The sequence below is a fragment of the Leptonotus elevatus genome, chromosome 4 (assembly GCF_054856555.1).
Source record: "Leptonotus elevatus isolate MCC_2025b chromosome 4, RoL_Lele_1.0, whole genome shotgun sequence".
NCBI classification, from domain to species: Eukaryota; Metazoa; Chordata; class Actinopteri; order Syngnathiformes; family Syngnathidae; genus Leptonotus; species Leptonotus elevatus.
In genome coordinates, this window is record NC_141242.1 from 2251348 (window position 1) to 2267901 (window position 16554).

The 16554-nt window shown below is 41.3% G+C and overlaps 1 protein-coding gene and 1 non-coding gene across 7 annotated transcripts in view; both read left to right on the forward strand.

The window, feature by feature from the left end:
- The window catches only part of LOC147174980 (semaphorin-4B-like), a 109456-nt gene that overhangs the window by 30783 nt on the left and 62119 nt on the right, over positions 1 to 16554 (forward strand). The window lies entirely within an intron of this gene.
- trnal-cag (transfer RNA leucine (anticodon CAG)) lies at positions 9564 to 9646 on the forward strand. Its single transcript has one exon. It is a non-coding gene; the product is annotated as a tRNA-Leu (tRNA).

The following is a 16554-nucleotide window of genomic DNA, read 5'->3' on the forward strand; positions in this document are numbered from 1 at the left end:
TGTGTGAGCGTATTTCTGTTGTGTGAAAGTGTTTCAGTCTCATATGTTTAAATTGTGTGAATGAGAGTCAGTAGTGTGCACGTGAGAGTGTTTCAGTAGTGTGTGCATGAGTGTTTGAGGAAATTAATTGTGAGAGGGTTTTAGTAGTGTTTGTGTATTTCTGTTGTGTGAGAGCGTTTCAGTCGCATGTGAGAATGTTTAAACTGTGTGTATGAGAGTGTTTCAGTAGTGTGTGCACAGGTGTTTGAGGAAATTAATTTTGAGATTGTTTCAGTAGTGTGTGAGTGTATTTCTGTTGCGTGAGAGTGTTTCAGTCTCATATGTTTAAATTGTGTGCATGAGAGTCAGTAGTGTGAATGTGAGAGTGTTTCAATAGTGTGTGCAAGTGTTTTTGAGAAAATTAATTGTGAGGGTTTTAGTAGTGTGTGTGTGTGTGTGTGTTTCTGTTGTGTGAGAGCGTTTCAGTCCCATGTGAGAATGTTTAAACTGTGTTTCAGTAGTGTGTTTTTGAGAAAATTAAATGTGAGAGGGTTTTAGTAGTGTGTGTGTGTTTCTGTTGTGTTAAAGTGTTTCAGTCCCATATGTTCAAATTGTGTGAATGAGAGTCAGTAGTGTGGGAATGTGAGAGTTGTTTCAGTAGTGTGTGCACAGGTGTTTGAGGAAATTAATTGTGAGAGGGTTTCAGTCGTGTGTGAGTGTATTTCTGTAGCGTGAGAGTGTTTCAGTCGCATATGTTAAAATTGTGTGTATGAGAGTATTTCAGTAGAGTTTATGTGAGAGTGTTTCAGTTGAGCAGGACAATGCTTCAGTAAAGTGTCAGCGCATCTCAGTAGTGTGTGCATGAGTGTTTGAGGAAATTAATTTTGAGAGGCTTTTAGTAGTGTTTGTGTATTTCTGTTGTGTGAGAGCGTTTCAGTCGCATGTGAGAATGTCTAAACTGTGTTCCAGTAGTGTGTTTTTGAGAAAATTAATTGTGACAGGGTTTTAGTAGTGTGTGTGTGTGTTTCTGTTGTGTGAGAGCATTTCAGTCTCGTGTGAGAATGTTTAAACTGTGTGTATGAGAGTGTTTCAGTAGTGTGAATGTGAGAGTTGTTTCAGTAGTGTGTGCACAGGTGTTTGAGGAAATTAATTGTGAGAGGGTTTCAGTCGTGTGTGAGTGTATTTCTGTTGCGTGAGAGTGTTTCAGTCGCGTATGGTAAAATTGTGTTTATGAGAGTGTTTCAGTCGAGTTAATGTGAGAGTGTTTCAGTTGAGCAGGACAATGCTTCAGTAAAGTGTCAGCGCATCTCAGTAGCGTGTGCGAATGTCTAACTTTGTGTGTATGAGAGTATTTCAGCGGTGCCTGTGAGTGTGTTTTCGGCATCTTCGCTCGTCACGGTCAAATTGCTTCATTGCTTTCTTTATGCGCACCACTGATTGGCGGACGGCTTCGCGAAAGGGACGAAGGCGCACGATGTGCTGCAACTCACTCGGCTTGTGTTTGAAACTTGGCCACAATGTCCCCCCCCCCCCCCCCCCCCCGCTCAAGGCTGCAGGATGTCAAACCAGCAGAATGACGGCTCGCTTTGATGAGCGCTTTCGGTTACCGATCGGCGTCAGCTTCCGTCATCGCCGAAATCCCTGTTTTTTTTCTTTCGGAAGGTCATTGTCATTCGTCGGCGGTTTTCACCGTGACTCGACTGTGGCCTCCTTTCATGGTGGAAGCTGCAATGAATTGGGTGAAAATTGCGCTTATTTTATGTGCGTAATGTGAGATTGATAGCCGGAGGACACGAGCGCGAGCAGCAAAGTCCACTGAGCACTTTGATATTTGACACTTTTGATCATGCGTTCCACCTGCACGGCGTCCAATCACTCGGGCTGCGACCGCCAGTTACAAATCATTTTCATGCTTTTAGCCGTTTGTTTGTTTTTGACGCCATTTATCGAGTACTTCTGCTTCAGAATCGTACATATCGTAAAAGCTTTAAAAAAATGTGATTCCCCGCACGCTTCGCTCATGTTTTTCGATCGATTTCAAACTTTAATTTCATGGACATCATTGACTGAGATCACAAATGTTTAGTTCTAAATTGTGTTCTCACTCTGATAGTTTGCATGCGCCGTTGATGGCCACGCGGACTCGTCTCAATTTCAGTAAAACTGACAACAGGTGTAAAAGTCTTTTGTTGTTGTTTTGCACTTCAGATAGCTGCGTGGAAAATTTGGCAGTTTGATATGGAGGACCAAAACTGCCACAAAAAAATAAAATAAAAATTCCAAAAGTGGAAATAAATATGTATATATATATATTAAAAAAAAAAAATGTATACTAAAAATTCATATTAAAAAAACACACACACACAAATAATCCAAAAATAAAAAACGAGATTCGAAAATAAAATAATAATAATAAATATAAAAATAAATGTCAAAATTGCCTAGAGGGAGAACGTCGAGGCCACTGAGATTGAGAAATATTGATTGATTGATTGATTGAAAAGGCTCACTAGTATGATTCTGAGAAAAAAAAGCTTCCTTGGGTCAAGCAATTTTTAAAAAAAAAGCAGGCTGTTAAAGTGTATCTTTAAAGGTTGAAGACGATCCGTTCTGCGATAAATGCGCTCAAAAGGTAAAATTGTTGTGCCTCTTGACAGGAATAAGTATAAGTTGCCAACAAAGAATCTCCCCAAAATGATCTATGCAGCCCGCTTGCACCTTGCAGGTTGCGTCTCGTCAAAGGATACGACCTCGTATCATCACGAAGTCGTCTTTGTGCACACCGAGACTCTCGAAAGCAAGAAAAACGGAAAGAAAAGCCAGCGCGCTCGTCAGACCGCTCCGCAGCTCCCTAACATCTGATTTGCAGCCTCGTCTCCGTATTGCTCCGTCATGTGTTGACGTTTTATTCCACATGCTTGAAGCAGGAACATCTGTGAATCACACGCCACAGTTAGATAAAGGTCCGAACTGTCAGTTCTCATCAATCTCGCTTGGATTTTCATCTTTGGTTTTATTGGCGGCGCCATATGCTGCAAATATTTGTCCGTGACTCACCACTTATTCGGATTTGAAAAGAGACGACGCAATTGAAAACGCTTCTCAGGTGTTTTCATAACAGTGCTGCGATATTTGCCTTTTTTTTTTTTTTTTTTTTGGTCTTGACGAGACGTCCTGCCATTTTGGATTTTGGCCTGTTTTACTGCCGCTTTTTCTCTTTCTTGGAAGTGGGAAAATTGGAGGTGACCTGAAAGTGGCTCTGAATCTTTGCCCACCCGAGCTGACAAGTCATCGGTGAAGAAACTGAGTGTGTGTGTGTTGTTTATTGTGTAAAGTAGCCCCACTTTATGACACATTTTATTTGATTAAGTCGATGTTATATCATTTTTAAAATATATTTTAGTTGCAAGCGGAGATAATTTACATGAAATCGGCAAGTTATGTGAGTTTGCTGACAGGGAGGACATTTTTGTTTCATGAGCACGGACGGGCCTTTCGTTTGCTCCATAACTCCGTTCGCAAGCTGACTGTGCGCCGTTTGACATATTGTATCTATTTCCAATTTCAACGAGGGCTTTTATTGATATTTTACTATGACAGAGCGGACATGTTAAGCTTCACAACATCCAACTTCATACAATATGATGACGATGACTTGTATTTACTTGATTGAGGCTCTTCTTCAGCCGCCGTTAAAAGAAAAGCAAAACGCTATTTGTGATGTCACTGACTGGACAGCGACATCTCATGTTCAAAATGACTATACAAATAAACCATAAATGGCGTCCCGGCCGGCCCAACATCATTATGGAACGCTAAAGTAGCTTATTCACGGTTGTCATGGCAATTCTATCCAGCGCGAGTACCATTCAATTGATTAACCTCCTTCAAATTCAAATGACGACATGCGAAGTCGTTAAAAGACCACGTGTACGTTTAATTGACCATTTCCTGTCGTGTTAGCGATTTGAAAATAGATTTGAAGCAAATCTGATCATCCGCGTCAGCATCGAGCATTTTGTGTGTCAAACAAACACGTTGCTACCGAGCGACCAATCCCGCTCAACGCGCATCAGACGGCAAAACTGCCTGCAGCCGGATCGATGCAACATGCCGGCAATGTGCACTGTTCATTGCAAAAGCGACATTGATGCACTTGAAAGTGTTTTCGACCTCGACGCCATTGACCTTGATCGCTTTTTTTTCATTAAGTGTTGGAAGACGGACGTGAGAGAATTACACTTTGGGTATTTTTTTTTTTTGCTGTGGAAAGTCAAAACATTTTTTATTGACATGCTAAACTTTGGGAACTAAACTGTGGGAACAGATTGCTAAACTGTGGGAACATATTAGTAAACTGTGGGAACAGATTGCTAAACTGTGGGAACAGATGACTAAACTGAGGGTACAGATTACAAAACTGTGGGAACGGGATTACTAAACTGTGGGTACAGATTACTAAACTGTGGGAGCAGATTACTAAACTGTGGGTACAGATTACTATATTGAGGGAACAGGTTAAAAAACGGTGGGTACATATTAGTAAACTGTGGGAACAGATTAGTAAACTGTGAGTACAGATTGCTAAACTGTGGGAACGGGATTACTAAACTGTGGGTACAGATTACTAAACTGTGGGAACAGATTACTAAATTGAGGGAACAGGTTAAAAAACTGTGGGTTACATATTAGTAAACTGTGGGAACAGATTAGTAAACTGTCAGTACAGATTACTAAACTGTGGGAACAGATTACTAAATTGAGGGAACAGGTTAAAAAACTGTGGGTACATATTAGTAAACTGTGGGAACAGATTACTAAATTGTGGGAACAGGTTAAAAAACTGTGGGTACATATTAGTAAACTGTGGGAACAGATTAGTAAACTGTGAGTACAGATTGCTAAACTGTGGGTACAGATTAGTAAACTGTGGGAACGGGATTACTAAACTGTGGGTACAGATTACTAAACTGTGGGAACAGATTACTAAATTGAGGGAACAGGTTAAAAAACTGGGTACAGATTACTAAACTGTGGGAACAGATTACTAAATTGTGGGAACAGGTTAAAAAAACTGTGGGTACATATTAGTAAACTGTGGGAACAGATTAGTAAACTGTGGGAACAGATTACTAAACTGTGGGTACAAATTAGCAAAACAGGTAAAATCCAACTCAAACAGTATACAAACCTCAGGGTTAATTTATTTAAGTATGCATTTGTATTAGGAGAAAGTCGAAGAATGCAGATCCACATTCCAACGTTTTCCTGTGGGGCTCCTCGCTATACTGGTCCTACTGGTGGAGATTGAAACGTTTGTCATGGTTCCGTGTTGTCGCTCGACTATGTGGAATGTGAGCAGTTGTTGCATTGCCTAATGTATATTTGAGCCAGCAGCAACGGCCGCGCAGCTTCTGATGTGCGAAGGGCTAATTTGGGCGCGCAACTGGTCGCTAACTCCATCGTTCATTTTGGGCCTTGGTTTAACCTCAACTGGGAAAATCTGCTGAGAACATCACTGGTGCAGTTCGTGTACATTGAATGAAAATTGGGGGGTTTTGAAAAAAAAAAGTGTTGTCAACAAGATTATTTAACGAAATAACTATAACTAAAATTCCAAAAACATTTTCGTTAACAAAATTAAATAAAAACGAAAACGCTTTTTAAAAAAACAAAAACTAACTGAAACTACATTTGACATTTCCAAAACGAACTAAAACTATAATTGGAGTAAAAATGTCATTAGTTTTCGTCTTTGGTCATTAATTTAATACCTGCCTTTGGGGTTGATTTTAAATGTGATTTAAGCATATTTATTTCAATATTAATATTGAAAGTGTGTAGCACGGAAGTGACGTCATCGAGCAGCAGCCAATAGAAAAGCACCTTCGGATGACTTTTGTCGCGTGTTTGACTTTTTGGCTGCAATGGCTCGCCTTGCCTGCTTTTTCATTTCATTTAGTCGAAACGCAACACTTTTTTAAATAACTAAAACTAACAGAGCTACCGTGAAAACTAATTAAAACTAACTAAATTTAAAAAACTAAACTCAAAACGAAATAAAAACGAACCAAAATGAAAATTCCAAAACCCCGGTTGTCATGCTAGGAATGTTAGCTTCCATGCTAATTGGTCAAGACCAAATTTAGCTCGAGACACTGTACAGTTGTTATTTGGACCATTTCCTAAAAAGAAAATATTTAAAAAAGAAAAGAAAATAGAAGAGAGAATTTATCTTGTGTTATTTCATCTTTGCCATGTACAGTTTCTTACTTTATTTTCTCTTTCTGGAGATAGCTCAAATTGCTTTTAATATCGATTTGTGTCAGAAAATGTCCTCCGATTTTGAAACACTTTAGCTACTCTTTCAAAAAAAAAGACCTTTATGTTCCGTCACTATATTTTTCTGCTTGCATGCTGTAATTCATGATCTCGGTTGTCATTGTAACTAGATAATAAAAGTATTTCACCTTTTTTTTTTTAACTGGCATTTTAACATACATTGGTATCATACAACACAGTGTTGTTGCATGTTTAAAATTCCCTCTTTATGTCTGAAGCGGATGCACGGGGAAGCGACTCTTGGCTTTCTTTAGCTCAAACTCAACAGCACGTTTTGTTCTGGTTCGAGCTTTGTGGGCCGGCCGGCGAGGTGACGAGAGAAGATTGCCGAGAGGCGAGGAACATAATCGGGTGGTTGCCGCGGAAACGTGGAACTTGATAGGTCGCTGAGAGAGGATAAACAAAAGGTGCCTGATACCTGTCGCCTCTCAAGTCCGGAGGTGATTAGCTCCAAGTGGGGTATTATTACGATTAGGGATGAAAAGTTGACGATATTTAAGTAAAAAAGTTGTCTTTGTTCTTCCTACATTCCCCCCAAAATGTTTTGGTTCCTTAAAGACTCAATTGTACGACGGCGTAATAGGGCCACATATATGGTTTTTGTTTTGGGGGGAGGAGGGGGGTTGATATTCCAAGAAAAAAACTCACAAATTTGCCAATTTATATAGTCACAGCATCATAAATTGGCAAAATGACAATATTTTTTTCTCACAAATTTGCCACTTTATAAACGTACAAATTTGCTAGGTTTTTTTTTACGCAAATTTGCCACTTCATAAAGTCGCAAAATTACTTGTTTTTTTCTCACAAATTTGTGATTAATATAGTGGCAAATTTATGAGATTTTATCTTCACAAATTTGCCACTTTATAAAGACACAAATTTGCAGCTTTATAAATTGGCAAATTTACAATATATTTTCGATGCAAATTTGTCACTTTATAAAGTGGCAAATTTGCGAGTTTTTTTTTCTCTTGCAAATTTGCCACTTTCTAAACTCGAAAATTTGTGAGATTTTTTCTCGCAAATTTGCCACTTTATAAAGACACAAATTTGCAGCTTTATAAATTGGCAAATTTACAATATTTTTTCTCACAATTTTTTTCGACGCAAATTTGCCAATTTATAAAGTGTCAAATTTGTCACTTTCTAAACTCGAGAATTTGTCACTTTCTAAACTCGAGAATTTGTGAGATTTTTTCTCGCAAATTTGCCCCTTTATAAAGTGCCAAATTTACAAGATTTTCTCTCTAAATATTAGCTAAAAAACTAAAATGAATTATAGGTGTCCCTAATACGCAGTCGTACAATTGTGCATAGGTGTGCTGTTTGTCCGTAAATCCCCTGAATTTTGGCGATTAAGAAAGTGTTTGTGTTTCGTTACTAAGTTGTCACCGCTGCTTCGCCGGCGTGATTGTGACTTTATTGTGCCAGCTGCACGAGAGCCACTCAGATCTTGCCGGAGCCTCTTATCGCTCAGCTAAAAGTGCTCCATGCTGGGGGATTAAGACAACTATTCCAAGATGGTAATGAGATGCAACTGCTGCTCTTCATCTTGCCCCCCACCACACACACACACACGCACACGCACACACGCACACACGTACACACACACTGGTGGCAACATCTGCACCCAAGTCACAACTGCCTTTTATGTCGATGTTTGAGAAAAAGTTGCTGTAAGAAATACATTTTCATTCTCTTGTTTACGCGAATCATTGTGCAGTATAAAGGAGGTGCTTTCACTCTTTACTTGTGATTCATAATTGAAAGTGCAGAATCGACCTCTTGTAAGATTGTCCACGTGGAAGGTTTCAAGTCAAGGTCAGCCGCCCCCATTTCGCTTTCTCTTTCTCTCTCATTCTTGAAGTGCTTGAGTCCGTTTGGCAACTTTGAAACGCTGCAGCTCTTTGCAGGGAGGCAGGCAATCATTTTTCAAGTCTGTCGTCTCCTGCAGTATCAACGGGTTCAGATATATGTAGATATATATATATATATATATATATATATATATTCATTTATATTATTTTTATATATTTATAATATTTTTTATATACATTTTTTAAATATATTTTTTATAGCCGTTTTTTATTACATTTTTTATTTATTTATTCATTTTTGATTTTGACAGTTTTGGTCCTCCATATGTTTGATGGGCAATCTTACAAATGAGAAATAGCATGGACAACGGTTGAGCATATTAACACTGATATACGGTTAATTTTCCATGCGCACATCCATCAAAAATGTTGGGATATGACCAATTATTGGCATTTTGATCATTATTGGTATCGGCCTTTTATTTGATAGTTTTTTTTTTTAAATCTGACAGCCAATTAAAGATCCATTTAAAACTCAGCGAACTACTTGTTTAAATTAATTAATTTAATTATAAGAGTGGCTGATGACTTCAGGAACTCTGCACCGTTTGTTTTTGTTTGAAAATAATACCAACATAAGTGAAAATTCAACATTTCAGTTTTTTGAAAATTTTGGGGAAAAAAATATGAATGTAGAAAAGTATCAGGAGCTGCTGCATCATTTACTTGTTGAAGTTTTCATTTTCAGCTTTTTAAGACGTACGGATGATCTTGACGTTTTTGTTAGAATTGTGAAACAAATATGTCTTTTGTCTAAGATAAAATAAATAAATAAACATTTTGCAAATCTGAAAAGTTATAAAAAATAAACATGCTTTTAAGACATTTCAACAAAGTTAGGAGTTGGATTTTTTATTTTTATTTTTTTTATGCCAATTTATTTAATTTTTAATTTTTTTCCCCTTCTATTGACAACGAATATCAGGTCCAAATATTGCTTATTGGTATCAATGTCATCCCTGAAAAAAACCATGTCTGCCGACGTGACGATGATGATGATGATGACGATGATGATGATGATGATGTCAGATCCCTACTTTAAGCTTTCTCGACTGTTTTCTGGATGCTTTCAATCATCTTATTTGAGTGGTTTTATTTCAATCTAATTCGTTTTTTTTTCTTTCTTGCTCAGTCTGAGAAGGAAGCAAGATGGCAGACGTAAGATGTCCGTGTTTGCTCTCCAGGCCTGCTCGCATTTGTTTGTTTCCGTTCCGAATAATTCTTAATGAAGTTTGAGAGATTTAGATTCGGACAACAGAAACATCAGCAATGGCTGACGCATTTCCGATGTTGAGCCAGTCCGCTCTGAAAATAGCCGCAGTTGGCGCCAATGTGAGAGGCATCCTGTTACGTGGCTCGCATGTCAGGATGGCCGAGCGGTCTAAGGCGCTGCGTTCAGGTCGCAGTCTCCCCTGGAGGCGTGGGTTCGAATCCCACTTCTGACAGCATCTTTTTGGAGCACTAGCTTAGTTTCTAAAAGCGTATCTAAAAAAAAAGTACAACTAATCCGGTCTTCTCTGTCTTTATTTACTCATTCACTGGCAGCCATTTTCACTGAAGCAACCCCCTTTGCTCCTGGCTGTTTTACTGGATTTTGACTGATTTTGATTTTGTTCTGTTGCTATAACAACATGGTACATACCAAAAGAAAGATTAGAATCTCATTTGTATCTGTTTCTGTTTTGCAGCAATTAGCATTAGAATATAGCTAAATGTCATCATTATTCACCAATCTGTTTAAATCTGTTTGGGGAAGAGCTTGTTTGCAACATGGCCCTGGTTGATCTCTTATACTCTGCTGCTACCTACTGGCCGTTTATGTAATAACTACCATTGCTTCAAGCATTCTCTTCAGTTCTGAGGCTGCATCAAAGCCTTCTGTATGCTCTAGCATAAAAAACAAAAACGTATAAATACGCCTTTGGGAGCATGGTAATATTTATAATAGAACGTATTTATACGTTTTGGGGAGGAAATGTGTTAATAGCAGTTGAGAACATGAACAGCTCGATTGGTTGTTCTCTCTTATCGCTCTAATAATTATTTGCATATTCCTCAGTTGACGTCTGATTTCTTCCGATTTCTGCTTTTTCACCACAAGACATGTCGGCGTGCCGATTTGCACACCAAAAAACTTGCCAATAGCCAGATTGATAATTGTGATTCACTCAAGGGCGTTCTTCTCATTATCAATGTGGAACTTCACTCTTGCTGTACAACACTTCCAGCCGATTGGACGATGCGGCATTTGTTTTTGACCAATCGCGGCAACGGATGGAAATGTTGTCTTCGGAGGAGGATCCTGCATAAGGTGTCCAGACGGACGCGTACGGACCGCGCCATCGTGTGGACAAACGGCGAAGAAACTGGCTTTCGTGTGGACGGGGCCTGAGTCTGTTGTGTTTGTCCAGTCGGGGTGGGCGCATTGTTGACGTTGCATGTGTTTCGTCTTCGTCACAGTCACAGCCAAGCCATCGTCTCAGCCACAGCTAGTCAAGTCAATGCAAGTCAGGTCCTGTCTCGTCACACTCCTTCCAGTCTAGTAATGTCCTTTCTAATCATGGTGACCAGTTTAATAACGTCCAGTCCAGTCACGTCCAGTCGCAACATCCAGTCTAGTCACGTCCTGCCCAGTTGTGAAAACCTGTCCAGTCATGTCCTGTCCAGTCACGACGTCCTGTCCAGTCGCAACATCCAGTCCAGTCGCAGCGTCCAGTCTAGTCACATCCTGTTCAATTGTGACAACCTGTCCAGTCATATCCTGACCAGTCATGACATTCTGTCCAGTTGTGACAACCTGTCCAGTTATGTCCTGTCCAGTCACGACGTCCTGTCCAGTCGCAACATCCAGTCCAGTCACGTCCAGTCGCAGCGTCCAGTCTAGTCACATCCTGTTCAGTTGTGACAACCTGTCCAGTCATATCCTGACCAGTCATGACATTCTGTCCAGTTGTGACAACCTGTCCAGTCATATCCTGTCCAGTCATGACATTCTGTCCAGTTGTGACAACCTGTCCAGTCATGTCCTGTCCAATCACGACGTCCTGTCCAGTCGCAACGTCCAATCCAGTCACGTCCAGTCGTGACAACCTGTCCAGTCATGTCTTGTCCAGTCAGGATGTCCTGTCCAGTCGCACCGTCCAGTCCGGTCACGTCCTGTCCAGTCGCAACAACCTGTCCAGTTCCGTCCTGTCCACGTCCATCAAGTCATGGTTGTCTGTCCACCCTTTTTCTGTGCTTCATTTAAGTTGCACATATTGCACTTGACTCCTGTCTCACATTTGAGTCCACCAGCCCTCAACCACTCCCGTCCACCATGACGGGAGTCTGTTGAAGGCTCATCCCGACACCTGTGCTACGACAGCAGTGTCAAATACGCTAACCGCCTAACAAGTGTCCACCGCTCGGAGATCTCCAAATGACCTTTTCCGGCGGTCGATTATCTGCACGGTCACGCGATGATATTCCTCGGACACGCACGGCGTCAAATCCGTTGCGACGGCAAAACCCGACGGGTGATCTCATTCATCCGCCGGTCGGCTTACGACCGCCGAGGGCACTTTGCGCTTATCGGATTGGCACGTATTGAATTTGGAGCACCTCCCTTTCCTCGCGTCCACTCCTCTCCCCATCCTTTTCGCTGAGCGCAGCCTATGATGTAATGCTCTTGCTGATGTTCCAGCAACCCCCACTCCTGCTTTTTTTTTTTTTTTTTTTATATACTTCCTCCCCTCCCCTTTGCAATCCGCTGTTCGGGATGCATGTGTGAGACGGCGTGCCGGTTCAGCAGCAGCAGCAGCAGCAGCAGCATCCTCTCAGGGATCTCCGCAGGATCTTCTTGGACCGACAGCACCAGATCTGTTCTGCTAAAAGGTAATTCATTGTTTGAGAACATAATCTGCATGCAAAGAGTGTGAACGGAGGTGATGAGCGTGCAGGATGCTCCTGATTGACTTGGTCGAGCCCCTGGAAGCTTTCGGTACCCACGGCGTTGGCTGCCATGGCAATCGCTTCCCCGGTGTGTGCGTGTGCGCGCGCGCGTGTGTGTGTGTGCGTGCGCGCTTTCTGGTTTCCATGGTAAAAGACGACCGGTGCTCGCTCATACTGCAACTACTCCGGTGTGGAGTGTTGTCCTCATTTGCATATTTCAAGCGCATGCCAAAAGATGACATCATTGTCTAGAAAGATTTTCTCAAAGTGACTGTTTGATGCCCCCCCCGCCCCCCCCCCTCCCAACAAAAAAAAAAACTGGGCGTGTGCAGAGAGAAGTCCAGCAGCTGAGCGGTTGCGTGTCGTTATCTGCATGCAGATTTTTTGACAGCATGACGTCATCTCTCGCTCACTTCTGCTCCTCCGCGTGCGTTTGCGTCGCAAGGAGTTGCTTTTGCCTTCAAGTTAATATTTCATGTCTCGTCTGGCCCACATGTAGATGGCGGTCATAACTAATTCATCCTCAGGATTTTCCCTCTCTGATATCACACTCTTTTTTTTTCTTTTTCTTTTTTTCCAACCTCCTTTTGTTTGAAACCATCTGATTGTTTTGGACTCTCACGCACTTAGTGAGCATTAAAAAAAAAACACAACCTTTTGAGGGGAAACCCATTTGTGGGAGGGGAAACCCATGTGTACTTTTGTTATTATAATTTTGGAATTTTCATTCTAGTTAGTTTTATTTCCTTTTGAATGTTTTTTTCTATTTAGTTTGTTTTAAATTTTCAAGGCGTTCTGTTAGTTTGTATTAGTTTTAGTTGCATCAAAAATGCTTCGTTTTAGTATTAGTTTTCTTTTTTTCCTTTTTTTTTTTTTAAGTGTTGTGCAAGAATTAACTCATTCACTCGCAGCCATTATCACTCCCGGCTGTTTTACTGGATTTTGACGGATTTTGCAAGGCCCCACACAATATTGCGTTCTCTTGCTATAAAAAGATGGAACCTACCAAAAGAAAGATTAGAGTCTCTCCTTTCATCAGGGAAAAAAAAAGTATATTTGTATCTGTTTTCCGTTTTGCAGCAATTAGCATTTGAAAATAGCTAAGCCACTGTGGCGATTATTACTCTTATAAGCAGAGGTGGCAAATTCAGGTCCAGAAAGTAAAAACCCTGCCACAGTTTGGCTTTAGCCCCTCATGCTAACTAGCAAACTCCCTGAAAGATCAACAAGCACCATGGGTATCGGTAGAGATGGCAAATCCAGGTCCAGAAAGTAAAAAACCTGCCACAGTTTGGCTTTAGCCCCTGATGCCAGCTAGCTAGCTAGCTCCCATGGTGCTCGTTTACCTGCTAGCCTGAGGGGCTAAAGCCAAACTGTGGCAAGTTTTTTTCTTTCTGGACCTGGATTTGCCACCTCTGCTAAGTGAAGCCACTGGCGGCCATCCTACGTTGCCACTTGCTAGCTAGCTCCCTAGCAGGTAAACAAGTACCATGGGAGCTAGCTAAGGAGCTAGCTAGCATTTGGGACTAAAGCTAAACTGTGGTAGAGTTTTAAGTTTCTGGAATTGGATTTGCCACCTCTGCTTAGTGAAGCCACTGGCGGCCATCTTACGTTGCCACTTTCTAGCTAGCTCCTTAGCAGGTAAACGAGCACCATGGGAGCCAGCTAGCTAGCACCTGTGGCAGGGTTTTTACTTTCTGGACCTGGATTAGCTATCTTAAATATTTCTGTTCTCAGAGTTGTGTGGACTAAGCTTTAAGGAATAAAATAAAATAAAGTAAACGTTTTTTTGTTGACTGTAGTCTCCAAGAAAATTCAATCGACTTCTCTGATGTGACTTGCTGTGAAAAACGTTCATATTGTGCATAATAACGTTGTTTGCTATTTTTATATATTTGCTAAAAACTCAGTTTGGCTTTAGCCCCTCATGCTAGCTCGCTAGCTAGCTCCCTAGCATGTAAACAAGCACCCGGAGAGTAGCTAAGGAGCTAGCTCGCTAGCTAGCACCTGGGGCCAAAGCCGAACTGTGTCAGGGTTTTTACTTTCTGGACCTGGATTTGCCACCTCTGCTTATAAGTCAGCCATACCAGTAAATATTTCAACATCTCCGTCAAAAAAACAAAGCAATCAAAGACATTTTTTGTGGCCCGGTTCAGCGGAACACATCATTGTGAGCTGCGTAGTCCAATATATTTGCGCCACTGAACTAATGGAAGCACATGACAAGCCTGTATTTGTCCGTCACTGCTGGTATTATGAATAAAAACACAAAATTGCATTATGCTTAATTATCGCTACATGTTCAGTCATTATTGCGAGCGTTCCAATGAATTACTGCACCAACTGATAGAAGCGTTCTTTTCAATTACTGTACTGATTCTTTTTTTTTACTTGACGGAGAATTTCTTGTTTGCCTAATGAGTCGCGATCACATCATTAATAAAGAAACAGTTGAGCTGATAAACGACTTCATTGATACTCTTTTTTTTTTTTTTTTTTTTAAACGGATGGACAAGTTCATTGCCTTGCAGCGCAGCAACACCAAAGGAAAGGAAAAGCTGCCACGCATTTGTATCATCTCACTATTCCAAAAGATCACACGGCGGCCATCTTGTATTCAAATCCAATTTTCAGCTTATAGATGTTGGACGCGGAGAAATGCTTGAAGGATAGTTACGGGGCTGAATCCAGTTTTGTGAAAATGCTTGATGAAATGAAAACACCCCCCCCCCCCCCCCCCCGTGTCGGTCGTCTGTTCTCGTATATGTGGCGCGAGCACACGTGGGGGAGGGGGGGACCCGACACGGAGCGTACCCGCATGTTTGAGCCGCTGCCACGGACATGTTGGGCCACCTGAAGCGCATGTGAGCGCTTCCTCCTGCTTTCTTTGATGGCTTTTACGTCGCCAAATTGTTCCGCAACGGCGCTCGCGCTTCTTGTTGAACAAATTGTCAATCCAATTAATAACTTGCCGTTTGACTCTGGAAATGTTTGTACTTTTTTGCTTGTTTGTTGTTGTTTTTTTTTTGCAAAATATAATAGTATGGAAGCGCGGAACTGCCAATGTGGATAAACATTTGTGACATGTTGACATGCAGGGGCGTAGCTACAATTTTAGAAGGTGTGTGTGTGTGTTGGGGGGGGGGGGGGGGGTGCGTGTAAAAATTTGAGTGCTAGCGTTGGTGGTAATATTTGCAATTTACACCATTTCAATTTCAATTTGCTTCACAAATTCACGTCTTCCAGGGTATATATCGTCTAATTCCACATTACTTACAGTATTTGCACCATTTAATGTTAAATATCAACTTTTCGACATTCATTTTCAATAAGACGGGCTTTCCACGCCCACTTCCATACATACAACTGATAATCATTGGCAGGTGTCTGATAAAAAAAAAAGTGCATTGTCCGGTAACCGGGTTCGAATCCCACCTCCGACTGTACATTGCAAATATATCCATGGCCGTTATGTTAAGTGATAAACATGTATACCAACTATCATATCAGGAAATGGATTATAATTTCTCTGAAATGATTAAATCCCACTTAGACAGATTGCAGTTGAAGTTTTCTTGTTATTTATTTGTCATTTAAAGCCAAACGGTGGCAGAGTTTTTACTTTCTGGACATAAATTTCTGTGTCAACAATGACAATTGAATGCCCAATGGCGACAATAATGACACTGACCTCCTTTGAACTCAATGAAAGTAAACAAATGATCTTTTATTATTATTTTAGGCAAAACCACATTCATGGATATCTGCTGAAAACTAATCATTTTTTTTTGCCTGTTTCCTGAGGTGGCAAATCCAGATCCAGAAAGTAAAAAAAGACTGCCACAGTTTAGCTTTAGCCCCAGGTGCTAGCTAGCGAGCTAGCTCCTTAGCTACTCTCCGGGTGCTTGTTTACATGCTACGGAGCTAGCTAGCCTGCCACAGTTTGGCTTTAGCCCCCAGGTGCTAGCTAGCTAGGTTCCTAGCTAGCTCCCTGGTTGCATGCTAGGGAGCTAGCTAGCGAGCTAGCATGAGGGGCTAAAGCCAAACTGAGTTTTTACTTTCTGGACCTGGATTTGCCATCTCTACCGTTATTCTGATCAAACACTGAGCAACAGACTCTTAAAATGACGACCGGATAGCAAAACACACATTGTGACATGTGACTGGCAGTGCCGGGAACTCCGGGCGCAGTTTCAGCCTGCTGAGTAATCGTCAGAGTGAAAATGAGCATGTGTGTGTGCAGTCTAATGAAAGGGCCCGAGGTGAGTCACATGGACGGATGGATGGACGGACGGACGGGGCATTCAGCACGTTCTGCCACACAGGTACCATTTTCTCTCCCAAGAGCCACAACTCATCTCAATCACACAATCCAGTCTGAGCCTCTCGCAGTTCAGTCTGGTCAGTTTTCACTGCCTGGGAA